The sequence below is a fragment of the Indicator indicator genome, chromosome 1, assembly GCF_027791375.1.
Source record: "Indicator indicator isolate 239-I01 chromosome 1, UM_Iind_1.1, whole genome shotgun sequence".
NCBI lineage: Eukaryota > Metazoa > Chordata > Aves > Piciformes > Indicatoridae > Indicator > Indicator indicator.
Window position 1 is genome coordinate 12,921,509 of NC_072010.1, and position 18,016 is coordinate 12,939,524.

Here is an 18,016-nt window from a genome sequence, read left to right on the forward strand (position 1 = left end):
AGATTCATTAAAGGAAAGCTTTTGGTTTTCTTGTACAAAATGTTGTAAAAATAAATCCTTCGATATGATAGACAATCTTAATTCTAAAATTCTGCATTTTCTTGATGAAGATTTTCTGTCTGTCTTTGGTGCTGCAAATGGCAGAAGGTCCTGTACCGTAGTGATATGGCAAATTTCTTTGCTTCTGTTTGGGTAGCAGTGCTACACTTGTGTGTATGAAGAACAAAATTGTGTTATGAAGACATGGATGCAAGAAATATTTTCAAGATACATATTTTCTAAACATTGTGTTCCATAATGAAGGCTGAGCCTGTGAATTATTTCAGAACTCCCATGTTCTGAATATAGGGCTCTAAGATGGCAGCAAAACTAACCAAAAATGGAGCCAGTTAGGCAGCCTCGTCAATGCCTTAATTAAATCAAAGGAGTCTCTTGAAAAGGGGAGTTACCTCATCCTTAGCACATTTGAAAAGCACTCCTACATGGATCTCTGTGTGCCCACTCAGATGTACATCAGGATGTTACAGTGGGTCTTGGTAAAGCTAAATGGAAAGGTGGAGAAAAGCAGCTTTCATACCACAACCCACTTCTACCACAAGCTGCAATGAGACAAAGAGAGTTGGAGTACTTTGTAAGGCAGCCCCTAGACATGAGCATTATGCTTTGCAGACTGGAACAACAGCTACATGCTGAGTTACATCCCACTGATAATTCCAGGAATTACATGTTAGCAGGAGTGCTGTAACAGGTGGGAATCAGTCCCACATTGTATGACCGTGAGAGAAAAGAAACTTCAACAGCCAGTAAGTCAAGGATTTGCAGTAGTGGGTTTATCCATATAATCGTTTTGGTTTTATAGTCTTGTTTCAAACATATCACAGCTCTGGGCTTGTCTGTATCCTTGCTAGAATGAATAAGAATTGATATGTGCCTTTTAACTTTGTGTGAACTCCACTCTGCACAAAGTTGCCCTGCATGTGCTGCACTATGAGGCCTTGGGACATTTGCCAGCTTCCAGGTGCAGCTGCATGTACTCACCTCCCACTGTACCCAGCCTCTGTGCCAAGATGAGAGCTGGGCAAAAGCCATATTTCCCCTCAGGGCTTTTTTTCCTTGTGAAAGAACATGGGGTGTGGGGGTGGAAAACAGAGCACATTTCTGCCACATTATGATCTGAATAGCTAGAAGGGAGGACTTGAGTATGCTAGCCCCAGAGGTCTGTATATGGTGTGGGCTCCTGGGGTGGACCAGTACACAAGTAGAGTGGGAAGTACGAACTGGGAATTTACACCCCACTGCCAGGGCCAGTTTCAGGGACCCATGATGCCACCATCCATTTATGATAAAATTCTTCTCTGGCAAAGAATCACTAGTGCCTTTGGTGTAGAGGTGCAGAAACTTTGTAAAAATGTACTTTAATTCTGAAAACCTACTGTTTCCTTGTAAATTCATTTGCATGAGAAGCTGAGCAAGAATTCCCTTACAGACATTTCTTCTAGCAGAAAGAACAGAAGAAGCAGAGCCTTTTCTGTGCTGCACAGTGCAGCGTTACCTGAAGCTCTGAACTCCCACAGCACAGATCTGTAGCATCTGGAGATACTGATTTGGATTCAGAAACATTATGTCTGCATTTGCTTAGTGCTGTCTGAGCCAGCTCTGCTTTTCAACTTAATCTATATTAGTGCTTGTGAGGGCCAAGATATGTGTGTGTGTCTGCACCCCACACCCCACTGTCTGGGATTCAGTCAGGCTGCATTGACATTACTGTGATAAAGTTCTTACAGAATCACAGAATCAGCCAGGTTGGAAAAGACCTCAGAGATCATCAAGTCCAATCTATTACCTAATATCTACCACCTGACAACTAAACCATGGCTCCAAGTGTCACATCCAATTTTTTTTAACACCTCCAGAGATGATGGCTCCACCACCTCCCTAGGCAGCCCATTCCAACGGCCAATTACTCTTTCTGTGAAGAACTTTCTCCTCACCTTGAGCCTAAACTTCCCTTGGCACAGCTTGAGACTGTGTCCTCTCGTTCTGTCACTGGATGCCTGGGAGAAGAGACCAACCCCCACATAGCCACCACCTCTTTTCAGGTAGTTGTAGAGATCAATAAGGTCTTCCCTGAGCCTCCTCTTCTCCAGGCTTAAACAACCCCTGCTCCCTCAGCCTCTCCTCATAGGGCTTGTACTCAAGACCTCTCACCAGCCTCGTTGTCCTTCTCTGGACACGTTCAAGTATCTCGAAGTCCTTCTTAAATTGAGGAGCCCAGAACTGGCCACAGTACTCAAGGTGTGGTCTAACCAGTGCTGAGTACAGGGGCAGAATGACTTCCCTGCTCCTGCTGGTCACACTATTCCTGATGCAGGCCAGGATGCCATTGGCCTTCTTGGCCACCTGGGTACACTGCTGATGTGCGCATGTTTTGGGACTTTATTTGTTCTCCTTTGTGGCCAGAAGGATTTTCCTGTGATTCCTATAATGAGGAAATTTGGCATGTAGGCAAGACATGCTGTGGACAGTGTCTGTCTTCAGGGACTGCTTAGTTATTTACAGGTTTCCAAGGATCTATCACATGTCGGCACTGGAAAGAGTCACTCTGAGGCTGGCATCATGTGTGAGACAAAGGTAAATATTCAGGCATTCATTTATGAGATTTACAAGACCCATCTTGCCATTGGCTATATATAGGCCCACCTCTGTTTAGTGTACCATCATGTCACCTTCTTCCACCTCCATCTCACCATGCAGCCTTCACACAACTTTTCAGGTGGTAGGAAAAAACACTTCAGTTGAGAGTCATCTGACCATAAGAAAACAGGTACATGGCAGATATTAATTGCAGAGCATGTCACATAGCGTGAGGTAGGCACATCTAGGACACAATTAGTACCATCCAAAGTGAGATGTTGAAAATCAGACTTGAAAGTGGCTGGGACAAGTAGTTCAAAAGCAGATATTGCCTCTATGGACATTAACATTTAATGAGGTTAATTCTACTTGACAATACCTGTGTAGAAATGCACACGGACCTACTTGTTTCTGAGCTTGAAATTACTGTATGAGGAAATGACGTCACTATTGCTGATGGAAAGACAGAACAGAAATGTTTACAGATACCTTGGTGTTTTTGCAGTGACTCTGTTGACTGGGAAAGGATCAGCTATCAAATGTGTTTAATACACTGACAGATCTCATACTGCTTTATTAATTTCCTCTGATTCAGACAAAACTAGCCTTTCATCATGTCAGCCATACAGAATGCTTCATTTCCCAAATTTTTTTCTAATAACACAACTGTTATAAGCAATTCCTGTCTGATTAATCATGAGTAATACCTTCTAATAACCCTGCACTATTTCTGGTATAATTGTATTGCACAGCTGTCACAGCTTACCTTTCTTGATGTGCTGCTTCAAACTTTATCTGGGATCCTGTGGGCAATGAATTATATTTATGAGCTATTGGATGTGGACTTACCATCAAAACCACAGAAATACATGACAGTTGGAACTGGAAGGAACCTCAGAGTCAGTTATGAGGTCTGACCAGCTTATTCCAGAGTTTATACAGTTAAATGTTGAAAATCCCCAAGGATGAAGACTGCATATCCTCTCTGGGCAACCTGTGCAACCATCTGACTGTCTTCATGGTGAAAAAAATTCTCCTTATGTTCAGTCTCAACTTATGCTGTTTCTATTTATGTCCATTGTCTCTGATCTTGATGCCTCATACTTCTGTGAATAGTGCAGCTCTGTCAACTCAGTGACCTTGTAAGCACTGGAGGCTTCTATTAGGCCCCTGAATCTATTGCTGCTCTAGTATGAACATGCTCAAAATCCTCAGCTGCACTTGCACAGGACAAGTGCTTCAGCCACCATCATCACAGTGGTTGCCCCTGAACTCCCACCAGTTTATTGAGGTCTTTCCAGGGGTCCCAACTGGGATAACATAGAAGGAGATTTACTTATTTGCAGAACAGCTACTACTCATGCTAAACATCTTGAGTATAAACTGATCATTAGAAGCATACTAATAGCACATTAATTAATGGTAAGATAATTAACCATCACTCAAAAAACCAGCCTCTCTTATTCAGAATCAGATGTATCAGTCAAGTGTTTAAAACAGGCGTCAATAGTGTCTGTCAGCTCACATCCTTCTTTCAGTAATCACCTTTGTTGGATATATTTGGAAACACTACAGTTATCCAGTTTTAATGTACTAAATTCAGTTGATGGAAAATCCATTGTGTCAGTCATTAAATTGCTTCACTGGGTACATTTTGTCATTTGAAGATTGACACCTTATTTCTTATCCCCAAATTGTCTAGATTCAGCTTTCAGACAATAGATTTCTATATACCTTTATCTACCAGCAGGATTCTTCTGCTCTTTGAAATATTCTCCTGTGTACTGTGTGTAGGCTGTGAGCAAGTGATGATGTAATCTGTGTTTTGAGAAATTAAATAAACAAAATATCTTTACTTTTTTCTATTTGGCTCATATGTAGTGTTTGAAACCTTAGTTCCATCTTCTGGATTTAAAAAAAGAAAAAAAAATCATGTTTTTCTGTCTCTTTTCACAAAGTATGAAGTTCAGCAAAGGTCTCCAGAAAAGGTCTCATTAATTCTGTGTGTCACAGTAATAATCTCTCTTTACTTCTTTTCACTGCACTTCTGCTGCTTTTGTGCCAAAGACTGCACCTGCTTTCATAGCTACAGTATCAGGCAGAAAATCATAGCCAGCTATTCTTGCCCTGTAGAACAAAATGTGTGTAAATAGCCAAGGGCTGAGATCATCACATAATTTAGGTAAAATAGCAAGGACAGCAGTTAAGTATGTATTATGGAAATGCAGCAAGACCATATTTTGTCTGAATCTTATGCAGGGTGGTGGGGAAGTGATCTCACAGCCTCCTGAAGGTTTCATGAGCATTGTGGGGCTGTAACTAGCAGTATAGTCAGTTGGGAAAATGCTTCTGAAGCATTTTCATAGCTGTACAACTCCTATTCAGCAGATAGTGCCAATTAATAGAACCTTTATTCCCGGACAACACTTAGTTCCCAGAACTGGTTAACCCTCCTGCTGCTGGCTTGCTTGAATTAGAAATTGTCTAGCTTTCATCATTATTCAACAAAGCCCAGGTTTTGATCTCTGTTTCTATGACTGCTCTTAATTTTCATAGAGTGACTGAGATGAGAAGACACATTCTGTTCTAGAGATCATCCAGTACAACTCCATGCTCAGAGCAGAGCTACCTACAGCAGGGCTCTGTTGTTTTTACTCCCCTCCCCCAGTTATTTATGTACATTGATTAAATCCCACTAAGCCTTCTCTTCTCTGGACTGAACAGTCCCAGCTCTCTTAGCTTCTCCTTGTGTGGTAGAAGATTCAATCCCTTAATTATCTTTGCAGGCCTTGTTTGGTAGACTCACTTCAGTATGTTTATGTCTTTCATGTCGGGAGCAGCCCAGCACTGAATACAGCACACCAAATGTGTTTCATGGGTACCGAGCAGAAGGGAAGGATCACTCCTCTCAACCTGTTCGTGATTTCTATCTAATGCAGCCCAGGATGCTGCTAGCAAGCAGCAAAATCAAATTCCCATGTGAACTGAATATACATCTCAGAGCCAAGACCCCAGTTTTGTTCCTTTCTGCCAGCCTCCCCATCAGAGGTTTAACAGATTTCTTACTTTGTTTCTGTTACCAACATATATCTCAGCTGAGTGATAGATTAGTTTCATCAAATGAGGCAAAGATTTCCTCATCCTACATACTTTGAAGCACTCAGTGGAGATAAATATTCAAACTCTCCCAGGTCAGCCTGAAATCTAATCACTCTCTCTCTCTCTTTTTTTTTTTTCTTTTTTTTTCCCAAAACCTAAGAGTTGTTACTGGTATCATTTTGGCAAATAGATGGTCCTGCAACATTAAAATTTCATATTTCAAAGGGGAAAAGGCATCTGGATGCTGAAAACATGTTTTAGTACCTTGACGATTCTTACTTGCTTCTTCAAAGTCAATGATACTTAAAAAGATACTTAGAGGTATTGGCTTTTGTTCTGGAGATCTTCACAGACACTGACTTCCTCTCATTGTCTCTATGTGTTACTTAGAATTTCCACGTGTGTATCACAGGTTTAGATTTCCATTTTCCCTGGAAGTTTGTAGCAGACAGGTGAAAGTGTAGTTCCAGGGCAGCCTATTTATTACATGACAGCTTCAGTCAAGGCTTCTGAGTTGTTAGTGTGACATGAGTCTGATCACATCAAGCCCGTCAAGCAGAATCAGTGGTTAGAAACAATGAAATTGATTATATGGTTTAGATATCCTTTGAATATGACCTGTGGTACTTGACTTGTCTAGTATTGCTTCTTTGCCAAAGTCTACCCACCACATTTTTTTAAGGAAAGACCCTTCTCAATGCTTTGAAAGGAAACATTGGCATTTTTGCCTTCTGGAAAGACTAGAGAGTGAAATTAAATAAACCCCCCAACTTTGTTTGTTTGTTTGTTTCTTAGTACAAAGCTGGAATTCAGCTCCTTGGCCAGTTCTCAGAGATGCAGAGTACTGTAGTTGTTTTGCCCTGGCTGGGGACAAATGCCCACCAAAGTTGCTCTGTCATTCCCCTTCTTAGATGGATAGGGGAGAGGGAAAATACAACAAAAGGCCCATGAGTCAAGATAGAAGCAATTTAATAGGATGCAAAGCAAAAGCAAAGGCCTCATGTGGAAGCAAAAGCAAACAGCGATGTTATTCTCTACTTCCCATGAGCAGATGGTGTCTGGCCCCTCCCAGGAAGCAGGGTTCTATGCGTAGTGGTTGCTCTGGAGGACAGATACCACTGACAAATATCCTCACACTTCCTTCTTTCACTTAGTATCTATATATGAGCTGACATCATATGGCATGGAATACCCCTGTGGTCGGTTTATTTTAGCTGGCCCAGATGTGTCTCCTCCCAAGATCTTGCGCACTTTTGCATACTCTTGGGGCCAGGAAGTGTTGGAAAAGTACAGCCTGGCTCTTCCTTCAGCAGTAGCCAAAACACTGATGTGTTATCAATACCCAGTTACATCACTGCAAAACACAGAGCTAGAAAGATGCTCTGTGGAGAATTAACTACAGCTCAGCCAAACCCAATACAGGTGCGATTGCTCTTCAATCTCCTGTGTCCTCTGTTGCCTTTGAGGTCATCAGAAATGGCAGCTCAGAGACCTGCGTTTCAGGAAAGTGAAAGTAGTTTTCTGCCTTCTTCCCATGGTCCAGCAAGGCTGTGAAATGCAGTTTTGCGTTAACCCCAGCAGCGACTTCCTGGTAGTTTCTATTTTGGGATTAAAATCTTAACTCTTAATACAATTGGTACTGACTGAGCAAACTTTTGTGGGTTAAAGATATGTTAGCAAAATCTTTCAAATTCAGCCCCTATAAACCTAGATTTTTCTATGTGCATGTAAATAAAAGTGAAAAGATGCTTTTGTAAGAGAGAAAGCAGAAACCAGCAGTTTCCCTCCTATATTCCTGCAAGTGAATACCGTGCAGTAACTTACTTTTTCTGTCAATTTGACAGGATGTATTTTTTTCACCATTTTTATTCCCATGCTAAATTATTTCTGTAGTGTTCATAAATGGCAACTCTCTGTTGACTTTTCCCCCTATGTTGTATACAGTGTTTGCCTTTGTGATGGTTTTAAGACTGTCTTTTTAATTTTCCTTCACAAAGTTCAAGCAGAGAAAATGAAAGAATGTAAATAAATCATGATTGGGTGTAAGAAAGCAAAATAAGGATTATTCTAAACACTTCCTTTGGAGAGATAGGAATGTTTAAGAGTCAGTACTCAAAACAAGGTTGGGGAGTTGGGCAGTCTGAGTCTCAGCTTGCTGGACTTCTCTCTGGTCAAGGCTACTATTTTTCTGCATCCCCCGCTGGCTTTGTGTCTCTCTGGCATCCCCTCTTCTCTGCAGTTGCTAATCGGCCCCTCCTCTGTTGCACGGTGGGCAAGCAGCTGAGGCAGCTGAAGATGGTGGGGTGCAAGGCAGTCAGCACATATTGTTTACCAGATTGAGAACGAGGTAGAGTGATGTAGTCAATCTGCCAGGCTTCACCATACTTGTACTTGGACCATCGGTCACCATACCACAAGGGCTTGATCAGCTTTGCCTGCTTAATAGCAGCACAAATGTCACAGTCATGGATGACTTGTGTGATAGCATCCATGGAAATGTCAATGGATCTGTCACGAGCCCATCGGTAGGTTGCATCTCTGACGAATCATGGTAGGTTGATGTCCTGACGAATCATGGGACACCGAGCTAAGAACAGCTCACCTCGGTGTTTCCAGTCAAGATCAAGATCAGAGTTTGTGTCCACTTGGGAAACTCTTGCAGCTAAATCTGCCTGATGGTTGTGGTGTTGTTCCTCAGTAGCTTTGCTCTTAGGAATGTGAGCATTAATGTGTCTTAAAACCATCACAGCCTTATCAATAATAGCTCCGCCTGCCTCCCTTTCATTCTTAATGATATTAATTTTCTGGAACAGAATGAAGGAGCAAGTTCCACAAAAAGGAAGCAGGAACATTCTAAGTAGTAGTTCTCTGTACTCCTTTGTTGACTAGGGAGCATGGTAGACTTGGAGCTGGTTGACAAGAAAGTGAAGAGTTGGAACTTCAGCAAAGTTTAGACTGGTAAGCCCTCATCATTACAGTGTTTGATTGCAATGTTTAAAATAAAAGAAAGAACAGTACCTTGAACTTGTTAGAGGAAATCCTGACTTTGATTCCTCATAGATGTTAAAACTTTAGCTGTAGAATTTGAAACCTTAGTCTCAGACTTGGTCTCTGTTCAGATGTCAACTCAGAGCAAACAATGCAACTGTCTTTAAGGTTTGCTGGTTTCAATGTAAAGAAAAGATAAAATCCAAATATTTTCTCTATGATAAATTTCAAACAGTAGAGGTACACAAAAGTCAGATCACACCTTCATCCAAAGTCACAGAGACCTATTCTGTAGGCACTTCCAGAAATCTAGCAGTCTCCAAGGTGACCACTCCAAAACAGCTGCTCTCACACTAGGGGGGAGTTTGTGTTAGACGTGCCGAGGTTAATTGGATGTGGCATCCCTTAAAATAAATAATAAGTGTTGTCTTTTGGTAAGTTTTTCTACTTTTTGTGTTTGGATAGGGTAGATTATGAAATTTGTTTAGGCTCTTATGTAGATGTGAATTTGAGATGAAATACAGTTGTACATATTTGAAGCTAATTACACATCATCACAATCTAGCAGCTTTCCTCTACATGCTGCTTGTTTTGGGCTGACATGCCATAGCTTCTTATTTTCAGTCTCTTATTTTTCTCAGCATCTGACCCTCACTTGAAATGATATTTAATTTTGTCCATGTTCCAATACAAATTAAAATGCCACTGTCACCACCTGTCTGAGCCTGACTCAGAATTGAGGCTTGTTTTACATTCAGATAAAATACCTCATTTCTAAATAATAAATAGTAAAATCTTTTACTTCATGAGTGTCAATAGAATTTGATTCAGGATTAAGACCATTTTTGACAGTAGTTACAAATATTTAATGTGGGTAGCAGGAATATATTTTTCCTTGGCTGTGAAAGTTGGAGTTAAAGAGGCAAATCTTTTTGATCATTCTACACTGCGTTCATTTGAATGACATTGGAATAGAGGGACCTTGTGGACAATGTAACAATTTTATGCATTCACTTCGCTAATGAGACGGTCCAGTTACATATCCAGAAGGAATAAATTGAAATTACTTGAAGAACAGAAGAAAATTTAGCTTGTGGCTAGGACTTTGGTAATGGCCCCAAGATGTCAGGATTCAATTCCTGCCGTGTCAAAAATATGTCCTGGTAATTTAGTCTCTACTTGTATCAGATATTTGTAAAGATAATGTGGCATTCATTAATGCATAAGCCTGTGAAGCTTGCCTTATGACAGTGCAGTATACACGAAGGAACTCTCATTGCTCATCTGTGCGTGACTGCAGATCACACAATCTAGATTTACTCGGCACAACTCCCAGTGAAATTAAGAAGAGGAGTGAGGAGACACAATAGTGGTCTGAGACCTCAGAATCAGGGTCTTGAGGGCACCAATAGACCACATCTGAAGTCTTCCTTCACTTTCTATTCATGGCCCCAGGAACTGCATTTTTATCTGATGTTGTGGCCATCAGTCTCTGCCCCAGCAGCACCACAGCATCAGTGAAGCGCATGTCTCCAGCTCTGACTCTGGTCTCATGTCCTGGATGGACCCTGCATTGTCTCCAGCTCTGCCTTCAGTCTCAGCAGGATTGTTGTGGCATCCTTTAAAAACGATAATTTAAAAACTATGCAGTTCCTGATGCTAAAGTTTTGTTTGTTTGTTTGTTTGTTTTAAAGTTCAGCCTAAAAATGTTTGCTGATTACGCTTATCCTGATATGAACTTTCAAGCTCAAATTCTTTAGCAACTACTTTTTACATTCATACTGCGCTTCAGCACAGTGTAGCATCTAATAAACTTTCATGCAAAGTATGAGAGGGAGTATACTAAGTACTACAAAAGAAGTAGATGAGCAAAAATCATGGTAGGAAACGAGCACTCAAAGTCCTTTAAAGTCCTGTTCTTTATGATTTTGTGACCGTAAATCCCCTATTACCCCTTTTCTCAGTATAAGACTATTTGGGAAAAATATTCTAGTTTAGATTTAATCAATTTCCTGTTTTGGTCATGAAAGGGGAAGGGAGATTGATATTTTTCTGTTAGAAATTATTTTTTATGGAAATGTCTTTCCTGAAGGGTTATGTTCTGTGACAATTACTAAATCAAGACACACTAGATGTTTCCTTTCCACTGAAAGCTTGTCTTGTGGTTGGGCTGCCTCGCACTTCTGTTGTTCATGATGGACACTTTGCTCTGCATCTTTTCCCAGGGAGTGCAAATATTGTAGTGACTCCAAGACATTAATTTAATCTTTAATGTAATCTGGTTTGATATTTATTTGTTTTGAAGACAAAGGCCAATGTCTTTGACACTGGAAGTGAACGAGGAGTAGCCTGTCCTGAAGAGGAACCTGGGGTGTTACTGGTGGATTGCCCATAGGGAGGATGGGTAACCACATCCACAAAATAAAGTTGTGTTCATTTGGTCCCCAATGTATGGAATTACAGTCTGACTCCCAAAAATACATAAGACAGGAAGACATAGAGTATGGCAGGGTAGGTGTTAGCAAGTGCATTTTCTACTTACCTACCTGGGGAGATCAGATCTATAGTTTCAACTCTATTTTAAAAAAAGGAAAACCTGATGCCTATTTATTAGTTCATATTTCTCTTAAGGCATATTAAAAGGCCTTCTAGCTCTCGAAAACATTGATCTTCCATTGTGGCAACTTCTACCTTCCTTTCAGCTCATCTCTCATAGGTTTTATAATGTATTGGTCACAGCAAGTGGTAGCATCATCTGAGAAAATCATCCTGTTTGAGAACCACCCTGCCTCCAAACACATCCCTGGTTCACTAGCTTGCTTGCAAAATTGTTGTTACATTTTGCTTTAAAGTTTGAAGGTTAATTTTTTAAATCTGCTTTTTAAGATCTAGTTAATATTCTGTAGGAATATATGGGAATAAATGATTTAAAATAATTCATCATGTTACGCCAAATATTCTGCCACTATAACAAGTCTCTTAAATCTTTGGTTAGATAGATGGATTTAAAATCCCATTGTTTCACTGAGTGGCTATTGTGTGTTCCAAATTACACATTTTGCTGAATACTTAAGCCATTGCCTCTGTCTTGCTGTAGAGAAAACGAAAAGTCTGCCACAGAGAAAGAATATAGCCGCAGGTGAGAACAGAAGAAACTCTTGTAATGCCTAAGCCTTGGAAGAAGAAAGAACTTTTGCTCAAGAAAATAAGAGTCTTCTGCAGGAAAGGATGGGACTGATTTACTGCAAATAGAAAGTATGAAGGATCACCAGGATCAATGTACCCTCCTCAGCTTTCTGTTATTTTTAACGGTTTACCTAATATTATTGAGAGCTGAATTTTCAGGTGTGGATATGATACTATTGCAGGAAATACAGCAAATAATGAAGAACAATGAAGCCTGACACAGAGGGTTTAAATCATTTAAATGCCTTTTTCTAAGAGACAATGTAGAATAGCAAAGAATCCAACGAGGTAACAAATAGAATGTCACCACACTGTGTTACTAGAAGTTTGAAATAAATCTGGGGAGTTATTATGGAGATATTCCCCATGGCCTTCAACCCACTGTACTTCCACATAGGAGAAGGCAAACAGAATTGCCAGGAATACAATATAAATCTGAGAAGATAGTCTTATTGTATATAAAGTAGTTAGACTGCACCTAGAGCACTATAAACAACATTGAACATCACACCTAAGAAAAGATATAAGTGCCCATGAGGGTATAATAATGAGCAGACAGATTTGGTCTCAGAGGCATTTGCCTGAGGAACCAGGCTTTGTTTTCAGTGGCTGAGATAAGATTTTGTGCTGATATAGCAAAGATTCTCCAAACTGTGAAAGGGATTAATGGAAGAGGCTCTGCAATTCTGCCAAGTACATATCAGCTAAGCAGAGATTGCCCAAAGCATTATGGGGATTTGGGCAAACATCCAGTGGGTTACTTTTGTCTGTCTGTAGAGATCCTAGCTGCTTCAGGAACTCCCTGCAGCAGATGGCTGCTAAGAGTCACTGAAGTGTGAAATAGTTAGGAAATTCACTCCAATGGTCAGTATTTGCTGGAGAAGCGTGGGAGAGTGTAGTGCGCTGTGCAGTTCCCTGAGTTTGTGATAGTTCACCCACATCTCCTGAGCAGGAACTTCTCAGTTTCATCTAACCCATTGGATAGCAACTGCATCCAGCCTGGCCATTTTAATGCATCTACCTGAGGGCCTTTGAAGTTGGTCAAGAACAGATCAGTCCATTCTTATGGAAATAAAATTTGGAAAGTTATGAGTTTCATGAAGATGGTCAGTGGTTCTCTCCATTCAGATTTCCACCTGCCGCATGTCATAACAGGCCTGACATCAGGCAGACAGGATGACCCAAGTTCTTTCCTGGAGCATGAGACTCATCTATCATAAGGGTAGATAAAGTTCATAGGCACCATGTAGTCCATCCAAGACTCTTTAATGTGGGAAATATAAAAGTAAGGTCAAGCCTTGAAGGCATCAGAGTGCTCTCAGGAACACGCAATACCAAAAGTGTAAATGACACCTATGTATTTTCACTCGAATCATGCAGGGAGCAGCTGCAATTCATCATGAGTTATTCTATGTAGGAATAATAAAACTATGAAACATCAATACAAGAGTTCATCCCAAGGTTCTTGATGTTTGTATTTCTCCTGTGCAGCAGAAATATATGGAGCTTCAAGGACAGCCACACTGCTGAGAAACCTCGTCATGATTAATGGCATAAGATTTACAGAGGGGCTTAATGTGCTTAACCAGGGTCATACCCTGAGATTCAATCCGTTTCTGAGCATCACCACTCACAGAACATGTAGCCCCATTACACATGTAGTGAATATTCAGATACCTCAAATTATTGCAATTTATATTGTTTTATACAATTCTTTGCATAGGAAGAGATGGCCTGACCTTCTTTAATTCAAATTTGAGCTGTAAATCCAATTTCTGCTGTAGTTTTATGCCAGACATTGTCATTTGCTCTAACTCAACTAGCATATGAACTTATTATCTACACTCCTCTGCATTCCCTGTACTCTCCTTGTATATCTCAAATACACAGAGAACTGTAGAGGGTCTGACAGTGGTCATCTGAAGTCTTTGACCTTCCAGCACCCAGGACATGTTGTCTGGCTGGCAAGAGGAGCCTGTCATGTGAGGGACCTGCATATCATGGTTGCCTGTGATTGCAAAATAATGGACCTGATGATGCTTTCAGTTACAAATATCATCTTTTCCCCCTATAAGATTACTGCTTGTGAAATTGTACCAGGGCCTACAAAATGATGGAGCAGAGAGTTCTTATTTGGCACCAAAGTATGAGAAAAATGAAAATTCAATATTTGGAAGAGGTGTTTTGACTGTGTCATGGTGGTTCTCAAAAAAATAATAATAATGATGGATGTTTAGATGAAGCTGTCGCTATCCAGCAGCAATATAAAACATTGGGTTTCAAAAATATCAAAGCAAACAAGTGAAAATATTGTTTTCTGAACCTTTGATAGCTTTCATCTGCACGATGACACAGGTAAGAATGATGGCCTCTGCTCCACAGATGACACATAACATCTCTTCAGTGAGGAATGACTTAGTGCATGCATTGTCATTTAAGGTTTGGAAGTTCTTGATCGTTGGTATATCTTGGTTAAAGGATTTTGATGTCAAAGCCATGGAAGAAATTACTATGCAGCAGAGAAACATTCAGATTTGCTTTAAATTAGAGATGTAGGAGCTGGCAGCAGTCCAAAGCATAGGTTAAATCATGCTGCAAGGCACTCTGTTTTGAAAGAGGCTGCTGCTGGTGCCTCAGATAGCTCATTTAAGTACTTTCACAGTGCTCTGCTGGAAAAGACATCCCTTTAGGGCTAAGCTTTGACTGACTTGCACAAGGGGAGAGAGAAAAGGTATGGAGTTCCCACGTGGGTCCTGGGTAAGAGGAAACCTGGATTAAAACCTTATATTCTGAAATGGTCCCTCAGAAGAATCTCAGAATCTCCAAAGAAAATGAAAACAATATGGGACAGGAAACATGGGAACTGTAACTACGGCTCTCAGTCCTTTCCTTGCTGGTGGATTGGCTTGGTGGCACAGATAGCATGCCATGCTCCTCTACTGTAAGGGTGTAAATAATTCTGCTTGCCTCATTAAGATCCTGACTGCCAGGTTTATTTGGTACTTTCACCGTAGATCTCTTCCTGCAGCATGCTAAATCTAACTGATGTCAGAAAAAATGCTATTCCAAAAGTTAAAAGAGTTAGATCATCTGGATACATGTCCCCAAGTATTTTCGTACAGGGACAAAAGCTCTGCAATAGCTCTGTGGCTGAATGACTAGAGATGGCAATAATGTGCCTGGTTTTCCTAAAAAAAGTCCAGCCCTGAAAATAATAATTATTTTAAAAATCTGATAAAGAAATACATGTGGAGTGGATGGCCTGGTCAACAAAAACCTTGGACTTCTGTATTTTTATATGATAGAAATTGGCTAAAAATAATTCAAGATCTGTCTTACTGAAATATAAAAAAAGGCAGGACTATAAAACATGCAAACAAATCTTTAATATATGTCAGAAGAATGAGTTACATAAATCTGTGTGCAATAGGATTACTTGACACGTAGTTTTTAACCTAATGCATAAAAGTCTAATAACAATAAAAGATAAATATAGCAATAACTTACACAGTAATTGGCATTTATGTTCTGCTAAGGACTGATGAACAATTATTTCTTCTAAAAAAATATTAGCATGCTTTGAACAAAGTGGCATCACTGATCTTCTGGTTTTCAGGTTTATTAGAACTGTTCTCATTCAACATTATTTGATTTTTCATGGTCAAAAAAAATTGGACTGGAAAAATCTGGTACTTCAGTGTTATCAGACATGACTCCCTTATAGGCTAAACAGACTTATCATTAGTTTATTAATGTGCTATTTTTACCCTTAAAGCATAATAACATACATAAAGGAAAACAGGTAGATAACCATAGGCAGTAACATTCTTTACATTATTACTAAGCATGAAGGAAACATCAGAAAAAACTTATTATGTTGGTTGTCAGGATATGTTGAGAAGTTTGTGACAATAATGAACACAGCAAGATTCAAAAACAGACCAAGTTTCTTCCCTATATCAAGATCCCAGGGTGTCTAGGAGCTTTTTCGGATTCTCAGTCTTACCAGGATGCATTCCTGCTCCTAGACTGAGGGTAGATGGAAAGAACAGAAATCGTCTGTGTTGGAAAGTAAGAACGTCTATTGATTCCATTAGATTAGGTTTAAGGACAGAAATCAGCTACAGGCATGACTGACACTGACCAGTATCAGTCAGCGTGAATACAGGAGATAAAAGTTCTCCCTGCTCCAGTAGTCTCAAATTCAATTTGTGTGGCCTAAGACAATCCACAGCTGGATACTAATGCAGCCCTCAGACTACTATCTACTGCTGATATTTCAGGTAGGCAATGATGAAATAAGGACAAGAAGTCCAAGGGCAATTAAGAGAGACTTCAGCATCTTAGGACTACTGGTTAAGGGATTGTGAGAGCAAGCAGTGTTGTCCTCTATCCCCCCAGTCAAAGGGTGTCTTGAAGGACAAGGAAGTCCAGGAAGGACAATCCTCAAGAGGGGAATCATCAAAGGACAAGAGGAAGCTGTCCTCGTGCATCAGAAGATTGATCCGTCAGGGCAGAAGACTGCTCTGGCTAAGCAGAGAGATCTCTGCTTAGAATTGGGAAGAAAAGAAAAGTCAACCGGCTATGGAAGAAGAGGCTGTCAACTCAGGAAGAGTAAGAAACTCTTGTAAGGATGTGTAGGGAGAAAAGTAGAAAGGCCAAAGTTCTAGTTGAACTCAATCTGGCCAGTGTCATTAAAGATAATAAAAAGAGCTTTTATAAGTATATTAACAGTAAATGAAGAGCTAGGGAGAATCTCCACCCACCACTCTATGAAGAAGGAAATCTGGTGACCAAAGACAAGGAAAAGGCTGAGCTGCTGCACGGTGACTTTGCCTTGGTATTTGTCAGTGACACCAGTTGCTCCATGAAGGTTCAGACCCTGGAACTGGAAGACAGGGATGGAGAGCAGAAAGCAGCCCCCATAATCCAGGAGGAAAGGATGAATGACCTGTTGTGCCCCTTAGACATGCACAAGTCTATGGGACCAGATAAGATTCACCCAAGAGTACTTAAGGAGCTGACAGATGTGCTCACCAAGCCACTCACCATTATTTATCAACAGTCCTGGCTAACTGAGGAGGTCCTATTTGACCACAAAGAACGGAGGTTGAAAAAGACTGCCAGGAGCAGCACACAGATTGGAGATGACAGTAATTATCCCCTTCTTCTGCCTTTTCCCTGAAGGACAGATGTGGCTGTGCGCTAGAGGCACATAACCAGATTGATCTCAGATGACTACTTCCTTCCTACAGTTGATGGTGTGCTATTGTCCTACAGTACCTGGACCAGCCTCATGGTCCAAAAGAAAAGTAAGATGGTTTTGAATAAATGGAAGGCTGCATGCAGCCTGGGATGTATAAGCTGTCTTTAACGATCAGAATAAAAGTTATGCTGTATCTCCAGTGGTTTGCATTTATAAGAACATGAATTGTCCACGTATTTCAAATCTACCTGCTAAACTTCAGATGGAGATCAGTAGATCTGATAAATGCTTGTGGAGTTATTGCTGAAATGACTTCAGTATCTTGAGTAAAGTGTTTTGGGAGCTTATTAAATTGGACTGAAACAGCTGGTTAATATATTCATGAGGGTTGTATTGATTGTGGGATGTTTATCTTAGAATCAGATGTTCATTCCTGCAAAATGCAAGATGTTTTGATTACTTTTAATATTTCATTAATCTTTACTCTCACTGCTTTGGAGATTTGAGTTTGCGGATTGTTCTTTTAACTTAAAAATTGTTCAGAATTTAGCTTCTTGAACTAATACACTTCTAACATTGTATACTATTTTTTTCCCCAAATACAATATGCAAGACACTGGGGAAATGAAATTGATTTCATAATGGATAAAGCTTCTGAAATGAACAAAGTAACAAACACTAAAGAGTACCCCAGTGACACCAGAGTGGGGCTTAGACTGTAGCATTTTTATACAAACTAATTAACATCTCACTGAACTCATCTTGTCTGTCTATAGGATTAAGGTACTTCTAAGAGACAGTAAAGTAAATCATAACAATGAAAGTTAGCTAGATATGTTCCTACATGAGTTATTATTGAATAAAGCTGAGTTTCTTAATATTGCTCAATGACATTCCCCAGAC